General features: G+C 48.6%; 1 long non-coding RNA gene across 1 annotated transcript; it reads left to right on the forward strand.

Annotated features, from left to right (window-relative positions):
- Positions 1–861: 861 nt before the first annotated feature.
- LOC310672207 lies at positions 862–5,895 on the forward strand. Its single transcript, XR_014508470.1, has 4 exons — positions 862–1,474; positions 3,425–3,495; positions 5,360–5,416; positions 5,854–5,895. It is a non-coding gene; the product is annotated as an uncharacterized lncRNA (long non-coding RNA).
- Positions 5,896–13,050: the final 7,155 nt, after the last annotated feature.

The following is a 13,050-nucleotide window of genomic DNA, read 5'->3' on the forward strand; positions in this document are numbered from 1 at the left end:
CGGCATCACATGCCTCTCTGGGCAGCGTGGCAGCAGTGGGTTGTGAATGCAGCCCTCAAGGCAGACACACTCGGGTGCAGGGGTTGTGGAGACAGGACTGTTTTGGGGTCTGTGCTGCCCCTGAGAGGTTCCCACATCCTTCACGTGAAACGGCATGGCTTAGAGCGAAGAGGACCCCCAATCCAACTCCCAGTTGCCCTGGGTTGAGCGTTTGGTGTGCAGATCCGACAAGCCCACACCAACTGTACCACAGAATCTCCTTCGCTGGAGCTGTGTATGTCTCTGGTTAGGAGCTGGGTCCCCCATCCCTCTCTAAAAACGGCAGAGGTGTGCTCTGTGGACAAGCAATGTCTCTCTCTCTCTCTCTCTCTCTCTCTCTCTCTGTGTGTGTGTGTGTGTGTGTGTGAGAGAGAGAGAGAGAGAGAGAGAGATGAATGGAAATTTGGGTTGGAAACACTCCAGTTGTGGGGTTGCCGCGCTCTCCCCACGCACACAGAACACGCACATTCCTAGGTCCCTGGAAACCTCTGCAAGCCTTTGCTCAGCAAACGTGTTCTGCTTGTGTGCATTTGTTGGGGAGACCAGCCAGCAAGCGGCGTGTGGGTGAGGTCGCGCGGGGCGGGGTCGCCGTCTCCCGATGCGCCCCATCCCCTCGCCCAGCTCAGTCCCCGAGGTGCTTACAGAGCCTCGCCTCGCATGCTAAGCACGGCGGAGGAGGCAGCTGCTTCCCCATTGGCTGCCCCTGACCGCATGTGCCGGCCCCTCACCGTCTGAATGAGAGTGGGGAGGGGAGCAGCCAGTGCAGGCGGAGATCCCGGACGGGAAGAGACACCGGCAGCCCCAGCGACAGGCAGGTAAGCCCGGGCGAGCTGCGTCTTGTGGGCGGCGGCCATTCCTAGAGCAGGGGTCATTCCGAAGCAGGGGTCTTTCTCCTGAGTTGCTGGTCGGCTAGGGGGCGCTCCGCTCGCCAGGAGCAAAGTGGAAGGGGCGCACCTATCTCCAGCTTCAGGGCTCTCTCCGTTTCTTCAAGTCAACGCTAGGGGACGCTGTGGCACAACGTTTCTGGGATGGGTGGGTGGGTGATATATCCCTTTGGGGATCTACTTTGATGCTGGGCGCGGGGTGTCAGCGTTGTTTCCAGTGTCCACATTTTGTGTTCCTTGCCATGCTGCGGTAGTTGGCTGCTTGAACCCCAATCCTAAGCCTGTAAGCAGCAGGGACAAGCCCGAGATGCAGTAGGTTTTGGGTGAGCATTAGGGACAGCCTTAAGGTGAAGTTCTGCTTTCTGCCTTGGCTGCATTCCCATGAGCTCTAATGTGGCGCTCTAGTGTCCTGAGTGAGGGGGGGCTGCACCCGAAGAAGGGAGGGTTACAATAAACCTGTGGATTAACTCTAGTCCAGGTTTCCCCAACCTGGTGTGGTCTATGGGTCTGAAGGGAGTTGTAGCCCAAAACATCTGGAAGGCAGCAGGTTGGTGAATGCTGCTGCAGCCTGATAGGAAGGGGAACCAGCGCTGCCACTTACTTAATTTATTGAATTTATATACCACTCTTCATTCGAAAATCACGGGGCAGTTTACAACTTGCCCAGTTTGCGCTCTCTCTGCAGGAGACCTGGGGATTCCAGGCTGGAGGCAGCTGTGGAGGTGCGTGAGATGTCCTTAGTATGGAGATGCCTGTCCAAATGAACAATGTTTTTGAACTGCAGAGTGCATGGGATTTGAAGCATATCTCCAGCCTTCTCGGAGCAAGAAGCACTTGGGCAAGGGAAATTCCAAAATCCATATCCAGATGCTTCCAGATAGGGGTTTAATTCGCAAATGGGTCACTGAGATATTGCAAACAGGTCACTGGCAACAAGATAAGGGTAGTAAAATGGAGGGAAAACACAGGCTGGTATTTTTATGCTCATGACGGGTCTATATGGACTCTGCAAAATAAAAATGAAAGAAATTGTATGCATGATGAGCATTGACCCTACAGTGAGCATCTACCTGGAAACATCAAAGGGCACAACATTTACAAAATCCATATTAGGGAGATGCTCCATAAGGCTAAGAACAGGTAAGCAGAGACAAGGTCATAGGCAAAGAAGGCTGTTCAGCTTCCTCCTCCTCGCCCTTGAGCACTCTGAAAATGGGGACAGGGCAGGTAATTGTTCTGTTGTTGTTGCTACTGCTATTGCTTTTTTAAACAAGGGGAAGGAGTGGTTTCTGTTGGCTGCTTGGTCTTGGGCTTTCCGTGACTATTCCTTTGAGGACTTGGTATCAGGTGTGCTCCCCACTCTGAACTGACAAACAGCCTTATTCGTTGGGTGAAGGGGGTAGAGAAGGCTGCGGTTTTCGCTGTGAGGCTGATAGGCAGAGTACAGAGTGGAAGACCATCCAAACAGCAGCATGTGCTTCTTTGCACTTCCATTCAAGTCGGGCCCCCCAACACCAACGTGCTCAGTGGGGAAGGGAGTGGAAGAAGGGAAGCAAAGTATCGGGACTGTTGCCTGGTATTTTACCCACCATACAACCCGTTGGCCATAGTCCAGCCCAGATTAAGTTCTCTCCCCCCCCCCATTCACTTCACTGGGAGATCGTCATGTGCTTAGCTTTGCCATCAGAATTGGTGTAGTCAATAAAAGCATTTTTAAAAAACCAATGGGACATATATTAGCTTGGTCATTTTGGTTGCCCCTTTCTGCACCTCTTTCAGCTCTACAGTTTTCTTTGGGAGGTAGGGTGACCAGAATTGCACACGATATTTCCAAGCGCGGGCACATCATAGATTTGTATAATGGCATTATGATGTCAGTAAGTTTTGCTTTTTATTCCTTTCCTTGATGATCCTCAACATGGAATTTACCTTATCCACAGCTGCTGCAATTTGACCGGTGCTTTTTGTTGAGCTGTCTATCTCAGCCCAGTAGTCTCTTTCCTGCTCAATCACTGTCAAGTAGTTCCCATGGCATTAAACAAATGTGAAGTTAGGATTTCCCCCCTTATGCCCCAGTGTGCACCACTAGGCACTTATTAGCATCGAACCACTTTTGCCATTTTAATGCCCATTCAACTATTTGAAGAGATACCCTTGGAGTCCTTTGCTATCAAACCCCCTTTTTGTTGTTGTTCTTGCCACCATTTATAATTTATTGCCATCAGCAAACTAGGCCACCACTTTGGTCACCTCTAACTCCAGGTCATTTATGAACAAGTTTAGAAGGGTGGCCCCAATACAGATCATGGAGGGAGGGGGGAGCCCCTGTTTACACCCCTCCTTTGCAAGGCCTGTCCATTTTATTGTCACTAGGAAACAGGGAATTTAGCCCTTATTTCCCTTGAGGTTAGTAGCCATGACTACCCGCCTCATGTGTATCGCAGCCACAAGGAGCGGGAGGAGACTGGTGGTTTCTCAGATGATGTGCATCTTCCTTGCAGAAACTTCTGTCTGGCCAGAGAAGGATTTAAGAATTACCCACCAGGAAATAGCCATGGAGCTGAACTCAAAGGTACTGCATGGAACTACTTTACACTAAGGAGGCTGAAAGAGGGGAAGCTTCCCACAACTGTCACTCTCTTATTCCTGAAGACACTATAAATAAGCACCAGGGATCCTGTAACTCTCCAGATGTTGTTGACTATAATTCCCATTCTCCGCAGCTAGGGCTGGTGGATGGCAATGGCCCCTGAAGAGCCAGTTTCCCCATCCCTGCTGCCGATGCTTGGCACCTCTGAGGAGGTGTCACAGGGTGTCACTCAGTGATGGCAACGGAGCACAGAGTCCTTCCAAGCACGAAGGAGGTTGAGTGCCGCCAAGTGTGTCGCACGTCTCTCTAATCCAGCAGAGAGTCACAGTGCTGCACAGAATGGCATCGTTGCATTAATGCAGTTTTGGATGGGGCTCCAGCTCAGGGGAAGAGCCTCTTCTTCACGGATCCCAGGTTTTAGTCTCAAGAGTCTGCAGTATCTCAGATGTGGGGGCTGGGAAGGACCACTGCCTGGGACTTTTGTGAACCACTCTATCGTCAGTTTATAAACAATATGGGCTACACCAGGAATAGCCAACATGGTGCCTTCAAGATGCTTTTGGACTACAATGCTCATCATCCCTGACCATTGGTTATGCTTCTTGGGGGTAGATAGGAATTGTAGTTCAACAACCCCTAGAGGGCACCACCAAGACAGACCAAGGAGGCAAATATGTGCATTCTCTCCATGTACAGCCAGCCTCAAACAGCTGCAGAAGTTGATCATTGGAGATCCCAGACCTTTCTTCTCAGCTTGCACTTAGTACCAATCAGTGAAAACATCATGTACACTGAGAGCTGAGCATGTTGTGTAATGTCAGATATGATCATGCCACTTACCTTGCAGGTCGTATCTTCTTCCTGCATCCACATTATACTGAAAGGCCAGTGCCAGGAGTCACCTTGCAGTAGGTGGGCTGTATACAGTGGTGTGACAGCTATGCAGCTTCCACTTGGAATGGGGCACCAGGGTGCCAGGTTCTAGGAGGGCGCCAGGGAAGAGGCGGAGGCTGGATGCGGCACCTCCCGGCATCAGCTCGCCGCCCTTGTCCGCCTTGCTGAAGCAGCGCCGTGTCCAGAGCCTCCGCCTCTTCCCCACCGGAGGAGCTGCACTCCAGCCCTGCAAAGCTGCCAGCAGCGCCCTAAAAAGCAACTCTGGGAAACGGGGGGGGGGGGAGGCACTGGAGGGATCTTTGCACCACAGCGCCCTGTTCACACCTGCTGGTGGTGGCATGGGAGATGCTTCTCTGTGCCTAGACCTTATGCCACTGTGGTTATGCATCTGCATGCAGCCAGTTGCATGGATCCATCCCAGCCCCCAGCCCAGTGATGAAGAGAGGTGATACCGCTGTAGACTGCAGTGCCCTGGGGTTGCATCTTGCAACCCAGAAGTGTTTCCTACACCACTTGCAGTATATATATGAATGGGATATCTATCATGAGCTTCCCTTCCTGAAGTGTCTGCAGGAAAACAGAGGTTATGAAAGATTCCAAGGGAGTGAAATGGCTTAACGAAGGGCACATTTCCCCAACTGATGTATACTTCCTGTGCTGCAGGAGCAATCCAGCTCTCCTCAGAAGCAGGGAGTGAAAGCTCGGTCCAAATCCACAGAGGAGATCCAGCCTGCCAAGAAGGTAACTGCTCCACCCCAGCTCCATTTGGGCGAAGCGTCCCCAATGTGTGGTCGCATTCACAGATGGTCTGTTGGATGGCTTTGCTCTCCTACGTATTTGGTGGGAAGGGGTTCCCAGTGTTCTGTGTAATGTCAATAGATTGCAAACTACACTCTGGGCTTTGTAGCAACCCAGGCCACTTGATTAAACTCTGTCCTGGCTCTCATTGCAGGCTTTCCACACACCCCAGAAGTCCTTGCCCAACCAGATGGATGGAGATGACTCCAAGGTATGTTCACTGACATGTCAGGATCAGCTTGTCTCAACCAGACCAGAAGTCCATCGACAAAGAACAACTTATTTGCCTCTTCCAGAGGTCCCAAGCCATGATATCCTCCTGCTGCATTTTGGAATATGACCCTGATGCAGATGAGGACATGTGTTTTAGCTTAGCTCCCATGAGGGATTCCCCTTCCCCTCAAGATGAGGATCTTTTGAGCACTCAGTGTGTTTCTTAAGAGGATGGGGACCCCAGGAGTGTGACTGGGAGAGGATGGGAGGAAGAAGTCTAGGCAGTTGTGGGGGAAATTGTGTTGCAGGTTCCCATGTTAAGACAGGAAGAAACAGCCCATTTGCCTGGATGAACTTCACTGAAGGTGTGATCATAGAGATTCCTGGGTTTCTCTCCCTGCCTCTGAATGTGTTCCATTCTCCTGCGCTCCTCAGGGTTCCTGTCCTGTCCCGGCACCCAATACTATTCAGCAGCAGCAGCAGACCTGAGGAACAGGAGCTGTTAGACTGCTGGTTGCAAGGAGTGGAGTCGTGACCATTCCTTGTTCTGCTCCATGGCTTGGCCCTGTTGCTCAGTCTTCATGCCCTCGTGGATGTCGCTGTGGTCCTGTCTGTCCAGCTGTTGCTGTCTGACTGTCTGTCCTCTCTGTGGAATGAGATCTGGGTAAATAAAGTTAGTTGGAACATCTTTTACTCTCCTCTGTCACATTTATACAGGTGCCGTTTGTATCACCAGAGCCCTGAAGGGCGCAAGAGCAGAACTGGAGACCAAACTTGCTGAAAGACCTTGCTTCCCATGTGTTCTGTGCAGACGGATATCATGACATTGTCTCTGCAGAGAAACCTGCACAACTCTCTCTTAAGAAGACTAAGTTGAGGTGTTACTGGGCAGGTCATACAGAGATGCCCTTAGATTCTATCAGCACACCAGATTTCTGGCTTGAGGACCTTCTTATGTGGCTCAGTTCTTGCCAAAGAATCTACCACCTCCATGAGAACAAGCTCTGGTTGATCTTTCTGTTGGTTTACTTGCTGGCAACTCCATGGGCAGTCAGGGCTCCTCATTTCATGTCTTTGTTATCTGCTAAAATTGATGGAAAATCCAGAAGTCTTGTTCTCTTGTTGCAAGAGGCTCATGTTCAGTCAATGCATGTGAAAGCCTCTTTGTATGCAGAAAGACTGCACATACCTTTCCATGTGTTGGGTGACTTCAGCAGACGTTCAAGGTGATACAATCCCATGAAAAGGCAGTGCCACATGCCCTACTTTACATATGAATCAGCCTTCAAACATCCTCCGTATGGCAAATACAAATGGAGAAACTTTCTCTGCGTAGGGTGGGACAAAAGGCTCTTGCTGGAGAAAAAAATACCAAAATGTTTTCAGGTAATTGAAAGTCGCAGACCACAAAAGAGAGATGATTCACCCTGCGCCCATAGAAATGTGTGTGTGTGTGTGTGTGTGTGTGTGTGTTTATGCAGCAAGTTCTGGCATAGTCCCCATCTCCCCTTGCAGAACCCCTTCACTTGGCATGCTGGGGAGGTGGGAGGCAATGCCTATTGGGCTGCAGCGTCAATGGAACGTCACATTGCATGCTGGGCAAGGACTTTGGCCTAGCACGGTCAATGAGTGATAGACCAGGGCAGAGGAAATTAATGATTGCGAGTCATTCTGAAGAGAGGATTGTTGAAGAGTTGGTGCATTTCAGACGCAGTTCTTTTGGCCATCCTCATTCCGCTTTCTATAAAGTGATCCATCCCATGCCAGATTCCTGACAACTCTGCAAACATAAATTACATTTAAATATTAGTGTGATGATCACTGTACTCCTTGAAAGTCAGACACGACTTACATAATTTTGGTTTGTGGTTATTCTATGGATGGTACATTGACTGTTGAAAACTCACAACATAAAACGGACTGGGCTTGGAAGGATGCCACAAACCAATTATTCCTAACCAACGCTTGTCTAGAGAGCCTGTCCTACCCATTGGGCACAGTTCCTTGCAAGGCATGCCTAGACTAACACCTGAGAGGGACGAGGGCACCATGGATACGGACCATACCAATCAGTGCCTACAAAGGGTTTTAAGTTTTCTTCTTAATCTAGTCATATGTAGGGCTGGCCCAAGAAATCTTGCTGCCTGAGACACAGGACACGATCCCAGGCAGTTAAGACTTGCTTTAACACAAATGATGGGACAGCATCCTCCACCAGCCCTGAAGCAGCAGAAGGCTTCCAGGTCAGACGAGGCTAGCTTAGGAGACACAGGGAGAGGTGAATGAGGCAGCTGCATTAACCGCAGTCTGGCTAATAGGAGGAAGGGCTGTATGTATGTCATCGCTGTCTATCTTTTTACCAGTCTTTGCTAGAGATTACTTTCCGAACTGCTTTCCTTTGTTTCTGATTTTGAATACAGCTGCATAGTTTCTAGATCCTGAAAAATAGGACTTGTCAAGGTTCTTTTCCTGCTCTTTTTCGGATGCTGCCTAGTGCAATAAAGAAAGCAGAGAACCAAGATACCTTGCTAGGCACATCTGTATTGCATTTTAAAACAAACTAAACAGCTAAAACTGTATTTAAAATGCACATAGTTATCCTAGAGGTAGGAAGAAAGTATGCTGTAGATTGTGTATGAAGGTCACAAAGCCATGCTACATATGAATTAGAGGAACCAAGAAATAATGTGTAAAAGCAAAATAAATAAAAGCCAAAGCGCAGCACAGTAAACCCACAACTTATGCAGGGATTGCATTCCAGGGATCATGCCGAAAGACAAAATTGTGTATAGGCATAGCCAATAGGATTGCCAAAGTCTTTCCCCCCCCCGACGCGCGCCCCTTTAATTTTTAAAATAATTTTTATTTTTGCCAAGCACGTAAAGCTGAATGCACACAAGTTAAATGTGCATAAATTGCTAGCTTTACTGAATCACTAACTGTATATCAAGTGGCAATTTGTTCATTGATTGAGATTTCTAAGGCTCTGTTTCATCCAATGGACCCTTCAAAGTGTCTTACATTAAAATCATAATAAATTGCCATTGATAAAAGATAATAAAATATTTGTCAAAAGAGGGTGGCATATAACTTGAGTATCGTGTGCCCATGTGATCAGTGTTTCTTTTCTAGTTTGCTTTGTAAAAAAAAAAAAAAAAAGCATTGTTTCTTCCCACCTTTTATTTTAGCTGGAATATTGACAATATTTCACCCAAACCTCTACAGGAAAACTATATTTATGCAGAGATGGAGCTGTTTTTGGCCCTTGCTATATGCCAGAAAGGGACGCGGGTGGCGCTGTGGGTTAAAGCCTCAGTGCCTAGGGCTTGCCGATCGAAAGGTCGGCGGTTTGAATCCCCGCGGCGGGGTGCGCTCCCGCTGTTCGGTCCCAGCGCCTGCCAACCTAGCAGTTCGAAAGCACCCCTGGGTGCAAGTAGATAAATAGGGACCGCTTACTAGCGGGAAGGTAAACGGCGTTTCCGTGTGCGGCTCTGGCTCGCCAGAGCAGCGATGTCACACTGGCCACGTGACCCGGAAGTGTCTGCGGACAGCGCTGGCCCTTGGCCTCTTTGAGTGAGATGGGCGCACAACCCTAGAGTCTGTCAAGACTGGCCCCTACGGGCAGGGGTACCTTTACCTTTTTATATGCCAGAAACATGCATCTGCACACAAGATAACTATATACACGGGGAAGAGTCAGGCCTGGACTTTAGTTTAATTTGAAACTTGGTTAGTCAGAAACTCCTCCCCCGCCCCCTGCACCGCCCAGCTGTATCCTCTTGGCTGGTCAAGACTCTAGATCCTTTCAGGTAGGTGGGAAATTGGCTGCCAGGCCATGAAGAACAGGTAATGATAAATAGCAGGAAGGTTGGGGAGAAAGGAACTGTGGTTGAGGTGACTTGGGTTTAACCCCTTGGTGCCTATGCTGAGAGAATATCCTAGGCAGGAGACACTAGGGTTGCCAGACGACCAGGAGGGATAACACAGAACAAGAGCTCAGTGCTGCCGTGTTTGTGGACCAAGAAATTCTCCCAACAATTTCTCTGGGGTGAGGACTCACCATTCGCAGGGGCAGGATCACAGCTGTGGACTGTCTGTCTAACCGTTTCCCGCCACCCACTGCCATTGTAAATGGCAGCAGCAGTAATGGTGTGGGCAGCCTGCCCACAATTCTGCGTCTTCCACAATGCCCCAGAGTTAGTGGAGTGTTTCTGAGGTGGGTGGATAATATCCAGAGAAAATTCTGCAAAGTAGCCTTTTTCTAGGATGAAACAAAAAAAACCCCAAAACCCACCCTCAGAAATTTTCTCAGAAATTTCAAGTCAGCCTTATGACACAATAGCCCGGGTAGGTCTGTATGCATATTCTTGTTTTTTTGCTTTCTGGCCAGCTGTCTGGAAAACAAAGGGAAAGGTCATTTTCTTCCCACTTCAGCATTTTCTTTTTCAAGCTGTACACCATAAGTGAATCGCCTGTGTCCCAGGGCCTGGCAAAAGCTCCACCAGGATCTGCTCCTAGGTCTGACTGACAGACAGACAGGAACAAACTCCTGTGCTCCAGTCTTAGATCTCCAAAAATGGTGAGCTACAGAAAGCAGTATCCAAATCCTTCCCAGGCCTCAGCGATTTATTTATTTTAATTTCAAGAGTTGGCAGTTCTAAGACAAATGTACACAATGATGCTGTTGGATTAGAAGATACAAAAGATCCCTCCTGCAGTTAAGAGTTGCCACCAGCCCATTTTTTAACTGGCCCCTCCACCCGTGCTGTAACAGCAGCCAAGTATGCAAAACTTAATTAGGTGAAGCTTTTCATTCTCGCCATTCACCTCCTTGTCAGAAAAGCCTTCCCCTACTACATTTCCGGCCATTCCCGAGTGCTTTTGAGGACTCAGGAGTAATATCCTGGTTCTCCATTCACTGGGCAAAACATCTACACTACAACAGAGACTCATACTCTACGCCAATGTGGTGCCTCCAGATGTGATCAGACTCCATCTCACCTCAGCCCCAGCCAACGTGGTTACTGGTCAAGGAGGATGGGGGCTGAAGTCCAGTGACATCTGGAGAGCAAATGCATTGGTTATCCCTGCTCTACAGCTTCTCTGGACTAACCATTAATCTAGTTTAGTCAGATAGAAGTCCTGGGATCTAAGAATTTACCAAGCCTTGGAAAATACAGTAAGTAAATACAGTAAGTAAATAAGAGGGTGGAAAGGGTAGACAAGAAAGAGGCTGGATACCACAAAAAGAACTCTGCTGGATCAGACCAACAGCCTGTCTAGTTCAGTATCCTGTTTCTTGCAGCAGCCAGTCAATTGCCACCAGGAAATCCACAAGCAGGGTGTGGAGCTAACTACGGTATTCTCCTTTCTTCTTTTGTTTCCAGTATGTGGTATTCAAGAGATATACTGCCTCTGGACAGGGAAGTTCCATTTAGCCATCATGGTTAAAACCATTGGTTTGTCCAAGACCCTTTAAAGCCACTTAAGCCAGCGGAAATTGCCATATCTTCAAGGGTAGTCCCATGTAGAATACACTATAGTAATCTAACCGGGAGGTTACCAAAGCATGAATTACTGTGGCTAAGCTACCTGGTCCGGGAATTGATGTAGCTGCCTGTAGCTGGAAATAAGCTACTGGTATTCCATGCTGCTGATGCCACTTAGACCTCAGTTGAGAATGCTGGATCAAGGAGCACTCCCAGCTACAAACCTGCTCCTTCAAGGGGAATGCAGTCCCATCTAGAACAGGCCATCCACTCAGTTCCTAGACACAGGAACCACCAACCCACAAAGCACTATCTTATCAGGATTCAGCTCATTACTCTGTAATGAAAACTGGTCCAGCACTTGCACAGCCTCACCTGCTTCAGGTGAAAAGGAGCAGCAGAATTGGGTGTCACCTGCACATTGATGCCAATGCGCCTCCAGTCCCCTTATGATCACTCCCAGTGGCATATAGAAATGAATGAGGGTGGGAACTTATGGGATCGCAGTGAATTTCATGAATTAATTATGCATTGTGTGAAGAAGACCTTCTTTTGCCTTTTCTGAATCTATTAAAGAAGGAAAGGAGGGAGGGCATAAGATAAGTGATGAAGAAACAATGACAACATCGACTGCCAATCAACATATCTAATTAGATTATGGGAGAGGGACAGTGCTCCAACTTCATCATTTAGCTGTCCCTTTCTGCCCTTTCCTAGCTCTGTGATATCCATTTGTATCCTGGGGGTGGGATTTGATGCTTTTTGACCCAGTACGAGATAAACAAGACCCAGCACTGAATCAGTCTCTCCCCCCCCCCCCCACGACCAACATTGCCTCATGTGAAGTTGGCGCTTTCGTTGAGTTGTCCATCACCACGTCAGGATCTTTTTCCTGCTTAGTCGTTGCCAGTTCAGACCCACCAGGGGATCACATAGCATTAGGGTGGCCAAATGCAGAAGTGCAGAGGGCTCCTGCACTTTCAACAACTGTGTAGCAGGGGGGATTTCAATAGCAAGGACAGCAAATTCTGTAGGCTACACCTGCCAAAATTCCCTCTTCTATACAACTATTGAAAGTGCAGGAGCGCCTCCTCCATTTTACCCTACTTAGTTCAAGCTTGTTGGTTGACTGCTGCTCCATTCATGTGACAATGGCAGCGTCCCTACTTTAAAAGCAGGTGAGGGACAAAATCTGGACAGGAGGGTGGATCCATAGGCCACTTTGGCAGGTAGGTGGGGCCACTTATATTCCTGGTTTGATTTCAAACCACACAGGCAAAGGTAGCAGGGCTGGCAGGTTAAAATCAAACCATGAAGGCTAACGATACATTTCACTGTGGGGCTTAGCTGATTATCACTCACAGCAAGCTCCACTTTGGGCAGGGATTGGTTGCACTACAGAATTCCCAGAACCTTGGTAGTGTACCTGGTCCCTACTGGGCTGCCTGTCAGCACTCACCTGCAAAATTAGCACGCCTCCTGAGCCTCCTTGTTCTTGACCTCCAGATGCTGTAAGACTGCAGCTTCCATCAGTCCCAGCCAACATGGCCAGTGGTCTGGGATTATGGGAGCTATAGACCAACAATGCCTGAAGGATACACAATCCCCATCCCTGTCTTATATGGTGGCCTCGCTTATGTCTGAAAACTTTCACAGATGTAGGTGGCCAGGAAACCGGAAGGCTGTGAAATGGATTACTGTTGCCTTTGCCTTGTGGATAGATGACGTCTCTCTTCTCCTTGCCCAATGAGGTGGAACTGATGTTGCAGCCCTTGTACTTGTTGTTCAGGAAAGCCTGTGCTGTGCAAACAAGGCAAGTGTTACTCCTATCAGCACAAACTAATTTTGCGTGGCCCAGAGATTAAAAGATAAACATCCTTCCCCACCCTATGTTGGTTTAGCTTTCAAGGGCTGCAGGCAGGTGTTACCTGCCACCTTGATACATTGGTTACCTGGGTAAGTTCCCAGCCAGGATTAGTCTGGAATGTTCCGCTTTATTCTTTCCACTCCCATAGGCAAGGGGTTAGTATAAATATGATTCTGCCTTGACTATAATAGTCCATCTATTACAGTCCCGTGACTTTCGGCTCTTTCGTAAACAGAATTTTGGCTTGGGAATTTCGTAGCTGTTCCCATGTCCATG

Source organism: Podarcis tiliguerta (assembly GCF_965153285.1).
Source record: "Podarcis tiliguerta genome assembly, chromosome: 2".
Classification (NCBI taxonomy): Eukaryota; Metazoa; Chordata; class Lepidosauria; order Squamata; family Lacertidae; genus Podarcis; species Podarcis tiliguerta.